The sequence below is a fragment of the Elephas maximus genome, chromosome X (genome assembly GCF_024166365.1).
Source record: "Elephas maximus indicus isolate mEleMax1 chromosome X, mEleMax1 primary haplotype, whole genome shotgun sequence".
In the NCBI taxonomy this organism is placed as follows: Eukaryota; Metazoa; Chordata; class Mammalia; order Proboscidea; family Elephantidae; genus Elephas; species Elephas maximus.
This window is the reverse complement of record NC_064846.1, coordinates 55,852,785-55,859,363: the sequence shown is the minus strand read 5'-3', so window position 1 is coordinate 55,859,363 and position 6,579 is coordinate 55,852,785. Positions and strand designations below refer to the sequence as shown.

Here is a 6,579-nt window from a genome sequence, read left to right as displayed (position 1 = left end):
TTATTTTCAGACTTGTTCTCTCCAAATCCTCAAAGCAATGCTCTGGGGCAGGCATCATTACTTCCCTTGCAGATGGGGAAATGGGCTCAGAGAGCAAAGTGCGTTCTCATTTCTAGGGAGTTGTCAAATGGACACAGAGGCCAACTTGAAGGAGCTTCCACTGGCCACTTTGGGGACAAAACGAACATGAAAACAATGATAGCAATACATGGTAAACCTTTGAGTAAAATAGGAATCTATGAGTTTTACTGATATAAATTAATACACACATGAAAAGAGAGGTATACGGATAGATGAGGGAGAAAGGGAAGCTGTAGTCTACATTGGAAGGATAATTAGTAAATCTAGACAGAATTAGGAAAGCAACACTTGACAACTGTCATAGTTATAAGTGGTTCATGGGAGAATCATAAATGGGGGCTCAGTCTGCACCAAATCCCACAGCAGTCAGGGAGCCCTCTGGTACCCACAGAGGCCACGTAAACCCAGGGAAACAACAAGCCTCACTTGGTTCCTAATATCCCCTAGGAACTCAATGGGACCGACATGATGCACATTAACTGCCTCAAGTATTCCTCACCATAAACACTCCCCGCAGCTGCGGCGACACACACACACACACACACACGCTCTCTCTCCAGCTGCAGAGATGCACACACATACATGCACACATGATCTCTTCCCCTCTCTGTCCCTTTCCTCCCAAGACCATCTCTCACCGCCCCTACCTGTGTATGGAAACACCTCCAGGACACCCCTGGAGAAGGACACCAGGCTCCCTCAGGCCGGCAGGGACCACAACAGCCCGTCTCTCTCTCTGACGACACAGCAGGACACCGAGTCCCAAAGCAGGAAATCACCCCTTGGCTCTGGGGCCCCTTGTCTCCCCACACCCACGGCGGAGCACCCACCTCCTCTGCTGAGTCCCAAACACCTGATGGCGGGAACCTGCTCCGCTTGCCGGGTCTTATCCTCTATTGAAAAGTCGTCACGGTCGCCATCTTTACGTCGGTTTCTATGGCAACCGCGAAGCACCGGAAACGCCTCCGCTCAGTTGTCCCCCCCCCTTCATCTGTCACTGAAAGCAGAACACCTGGGCCTTTCAGACCGCCACCTGACACCGCGTTCTAATTAGAGCACTAGACAGGGACCCTATGGGGCAGTTCTACTCTGTCCTGTAGGGTCGCTATGAGTCGGAATCAACTCCATAGCAACAGGTTTTAACAGGTACACACAGGGACCCAGGCGATCGGTGAAGTCTGCCCGGTGTGGTGGAAGAAAGCATGCTCCTGTTGTCAGAAATTTTGTTTGCTTCATAAAGAGACCTGATGTTAACTGTCCAACAGGGGCCCCGAAGGGATAACTAAAGACACACTGACTCTATGGAAATGGGGTGAAAATCTTCCCCTATCCCATCTGCATTAGACAACTCTACCACACAGAAGTGGCACTGACTTATACACAATGGGAATTTATTTTCCTTCCTGTTGTTATATTTTCAGAAGTTCTTTAGGGCAGAGTTATAATGTTTAGGACTATGTAGGTTAGGCAAAAGTCATCTCCAAAGCAGAAGCTAGGAAGTGAGGTGAGGAGGAAACTAACCTTGGGACTGTTCTGTAAGTTAGGTATCAGTATTCCCTGTTTTAATTCATTTTTCACCCCAGGCATACTTTACTAAGACTCATGGAGGTCAAATACATTTTCCAAGGATGCATACCAGGAAAAAGGCAGCCTGGTGATTCTAACTGAGGTTTGTCAGACTCCAGGATTGGGTTCTACCCTGAATCTGTGCACATAGGTAATAATCGGGTTATAACTTTACTCGACCGCACTGGTTTGAGTTTAACTTTACCTTCCTCTAGAAAAGGATTTCTCAACTTTGGCACTATTGACATTTTGGGCCAGATAACTCTTTGTTGTAGGGGGCTGTCCTGTGCATTGTAGCATATTTAGGAGAATTCCTAACCTCTCTCCACTATATACCAGTAGCATTCCTCGTTCTGACAACCAAAAATGTCTCCAGACGTTGCCACTCATCCCCTTGAGGTGGGGTGCAAAATCTCCCCCATTTGAGAACCGCTGCCCTAGATACACATTTCCAGTGGGTGGTTGAATATATGTGTCTGGAACCCAGGAGAAAGGTCTGAGATGAAGACATGGTGTATGGGCTTGTGGGTGCTGGCACATAATAGATACCCCATTAAATATTTATTAAATAAATACATAGGGTATATAGAAGAGAGAATCACCAGTCTATTTTCATCCTTATGTATTTCTCTAACTCTAGGGAGGATCATTCTGTAAAAACCGTGTCAAATACTGCATTTTCAACCGAACAACCAAGGCACAGAGACATTGAGTGAGTTGCTCAGGGTCACACAGCTGACATGTGGGAGTGAAGGATGAGGTGGTTTGATTCTTCCTGATCCTCAAGGACAGGAATGAGGAGTTTCGAATTCACTCTCCTTTACACCTTTGCTACATCACAGAGGGAGTTTTCTGGCCTGGTTTTGTGCCTGTCTTATCTCTGGAAGGGTGACCACTCCCATTTGGTCTTCCCCACACTCTCTGCACCTGAACCATCATCCCTGAAGTGGGAATGAAGGTTCCCTTTATATACCACCACTTCTCCTGGTCGTGGGGCTCTGGGCACAGACACACTGATACACAGACGGGCAGATGGAGAGAGTAGGGCATGAGTGCTTGGCTGGGAGGCCAGCGATATGGTGACCACTGTCCAGCCACGCCCACTTCCAGCCTGGCTCAGGTGCACTACATCCCAGCATCCAGCTTTCATCTTCGGACAGCAACGAGCTTCCTCTGCTCAGGTTCTAACCCATCACCTCCAGAGGTATGTGGTGGGGAGGAATGCTCTGGAAATCACCCACACCACCCATCCTTCCAGGTCTCTGCATAGGGAGACCCCAATTCAACACCCAGAATGGAAGGAAAGTTGTGCTCTGAGTTTTCTCGTCTGTCTCTCAGAACAGCTCTGTGGGGAAGGTATGGTGAGTTCGGTTTCACAGAAGAACGAGCTCAGGGTAACAGGTCTTGAGTCACCTCTCCAGATAAGTGGCAGGATTGCAATGAGGTTCCCTCCCGTGCCCTCCCTAGAAGACACCGAGTGGCCTCCACTTTAGAGCACAGACTTCCAGGGCTTGAGAATTGGCCCTTTTACCTCCCCTGCTATTGTGGCCCCATGATACCCACTCAACCACTTGGTGAACAAGATGATAGTGGAGATGAACTCCTGCCCTTTGTGCCAAGAGACCTGGGGGCAGGGCCACATTAATTGTCCCATCCCTGAAGAGGTGAGTGGGCCTCAGGCAGAGCACAGGTGTTGCCCTGGGGCAGGTGATCTAGAGGGAAGGACATTAATAGGCACAGACCTACTTTTATGCAAGGTACACTTTATATCTCATCTCCTTGAATCCTAACAGCTATCAAGTTACCCATTATTTGACCCTTTATCCTTATTAGGGTCGTAACTTTAGGGGCGTTTAAGTAAATCAGGAAACAACTTTATCGTCTTCCGATCAGGGCCTAACTGACATTATTCTAAAAAGTTTTCACATTTTGTCTCCAAGCCTCCAGGGTTTCTGGGGTGTTGTTTAACTTCATCTTTTTTTAAATGATGACCTGTACAGTTTTCAATATTATTATTCAATATTATTTTTTAATTATTTAATAGTAATATTATTCAATACAATATTGTAGAAACTTTAAAATCAGGGAGAACACATTTGTTAACTACCAGTACATCTCAGATACCATGTTGGTATTCATGGTTTGTGAAGCACACTTACTAACAGAGATTGGCAAGTAATTTCAACAGAATTCACAGTAAAATATACATGAACAGACCAGAAGAACTAATTAGATGCAAATATAAATCCTGAGAATTAATATTAACTAAAAAAAAAATTTTTTTTTAATTAACATTTAGTGACAAAGACAAGTTGCAAAAGAAGATGAGTAATATGTTTCCTCTCTAGGTGTGGCTGTGTAGGTGTACGTGTTTGTGTCTACCTCACCGACAGGGACAATCCTGAGAACATGCACCATTCTATTGACAACACACCTCTTGGGGGCAGGGCACGTTGAGTCCAGCCAGTGAGAGATACAGGGTAATTTCAGTTTATAATTATACTTTCATATGTTGTTTGAAATCTTGCACTCAGGAAATAAGGTATTTTACAAATTTGGAAGACAAAATACTCATGAACAAATTGATAACCAAATAATGTGCATAGAGGTTCATTGTATTGAGTTTTATGGGGAAACGAAGTAGATAAAAATAATTGTTTTGACTGCTCGTGTGTGTGTGTGTGTGTGTGTGTGTGTGTGTAGGTCTCCTCTAGCTCTCTCACCCCAAATACGCACAGGTGCAGCTTTACATTCTGCTCAGACTGTTCACTTCCGGTCTCACGTTCGAATATCCCAGAAAATGATGGATACAAAGAGGTATTTACCAGTGGTTGGAAAATTCCAGAAAACTCTGCTACCATTAAGCTTTCATTTCAGTTCAGTTCACTTCCTGTCTCAGGTTTGAATATCCCAGAAAATGATGGATGCAAAGAAATTGCTGTCAGTGCCTGAAATTTTCCAGATGACCCTGGTTGATACCATTAAGCCAAGATCCCAACCTGCATCCCTCTGCCCTTCCTAAGGCCCCTAGTCTCTCTCTTTACTGCTCTCCTGGCTCTGGCCACCAGGTGGCACTCATATCAGTTTCTTTTTTAATGAAAAGAGCATTTTGTGCAGTGAAACAAACGTTGTGAAATGGCATGTTTACTATACCGGTTCTGTTTGAAAAATTCGTATCTGTATTAAAGCTGCTCCATTTTTTTTGTTGATCCGAAATCTCCATCTCATTTACTGATTTATCTCTTCCTTCGTGAGAGTCGGCTAACACATCCACACCGCAGGGAGGGCCTCTGCAAGAGCAGGGATTCATCCTCCATTATCCTACCCTTGCAAAAGCTTCCCAGACACTCTCCCACCCCGTCTCTGTCAGCGCTTCTCCAGGCCACACTGGACACAGCTGCCCAAACCCCGCACCCGCGCCTCCATCGTCTCAGTCACCTCCTTCTGCCTACCCAGCTTTGTGCTGTGCTGTGCTGCCCTGTGGCTCACCAAGGTGCACTAGCTACAGCTACCTGGTGTTTCAGCCTCTGGATGCCCAGACTATGTGTTTCTATAGTCTTATTTTATGCCTGTACCTTTGTCAGACGGAATTAGAATCGTTCTTACGTAGGTTCATAACCTGGTTTTTAAGAGAGGGCATTGAGTTTTTTGCCCCTTTTGTCAACCCCTCTATAGGGTCACTATGAGTCAGAATTGACTGGACGGCAACAAGTTTGATTTTTTTTTTTTTCTTTTTTTTCTGTAGAGAAGTTTGATAATGGCGGTACTTTGTCGCCCCCTCGTGACAGAAGTCTGAACTGCAACGTGTACTTAGGAAGGTGGGAGGGAGGGGCTCTGTCCCAAACCCATGAGAGGGAGCTAGCTTTCTGGAGGGCTGGGTGGCAAAAGAGGCATACCATGGTTCAGGAAAACTGATGGCCTTCAGACAGAAAGTACGTTTTCTTTCTATGATGAAGAGAAAGCTCTATGTGAGTGGAAGAAAAAGATCATTTTTATTTTCCTGCTTTGAAAATAAAAATAGCTAGATACCTATATATGCAAAAATGAATTTACGCCAGTCGTCGCCTTTGTAATTTGCTTTTGCGTTTGCTGTCTTTGTATGTAAATACATTTCTATGGTAAAATTTTAATTAATTTATAACAAAATTACAGGCATTTTTTTTATATCGACCTTGTGTTACACTGTACAGATGCCCCAAAATTTGTTTCATCAGTACTCTCGTGATGAAAATTCCCTTTCTTTACCGTTTCTTCTATTACAAACAATAGTAAGCTTAACGCTTTTGCTTGTATATTCGCAAATGTCTTTCTAAGCATTTCTTTGTAAGTTCCTGAAAGTGTCCTTTCCAAACTATGGAGTCTATAACATTTTATCTCAGTACACTACATTCCAAATGCTATAACTAATTCCCATTCTTCACGACGCCGTATGAAAGTGCCTTTTCTCCACTCACGGGAAAGAATGTGAAGTGTTCCTAATCTGACAGGCAACAAATCGTCTCTCATCATCGTTTTCATGACAACGTGCCTTTAATGCCTGACTGTAATGCCATCCCATGGATGTGGCCTCATCAATTTTTCAACTCCAGGTTGTTTGGGATTCACAGTGTTTCACATACTCCCTATTGTACACAGTGTGTGGATGGCATCCTTTCCGTCTCTGTAGACTGCTAAAGGGTGCGGTTCTGGGCGCACTTCACAGGGCCGTCTGTCAGCACCTGTGAGCTGCATGTGTCCTCTTGGCTGCAGCCAACCGTCTCAGGAGAATTCTCGCGTTGTGATAACAGAATGTGAGTGTATGAGTGTGTGTGTGTGTAACCATGTGTGTGTGTCAGTGAGTGAGCGTGTGTGAGTGAGCCACTTCCCCTCACAGGCCTCAGCTGTCACACAGAGCAACACTCCATATAACTGGTCAGGGGTGAGGGCTTTGGG

General features: G+C 45.0%; 2 protein-coding genes across 7 annotated transcripts in view; both read left to right on the top strand.

Moving 5' to 3' along the window:
• Window positions 1–6,579, top strand: part of LOC126069623 (protein BHLHb9-like) — a 283,683-nt gene that overhangs the window by 144,304 nt on the left and 132,800 nt on the right. The window lies entirely within an intron of this gene.
• LOC126068709 (nuclear RNA export factor 3-like) overlaps window positions 1–6,579 on the top strand; it is an 87,565-nt gene that overhangs the window by 41,278 nt on the left and 39,708 nt on the right.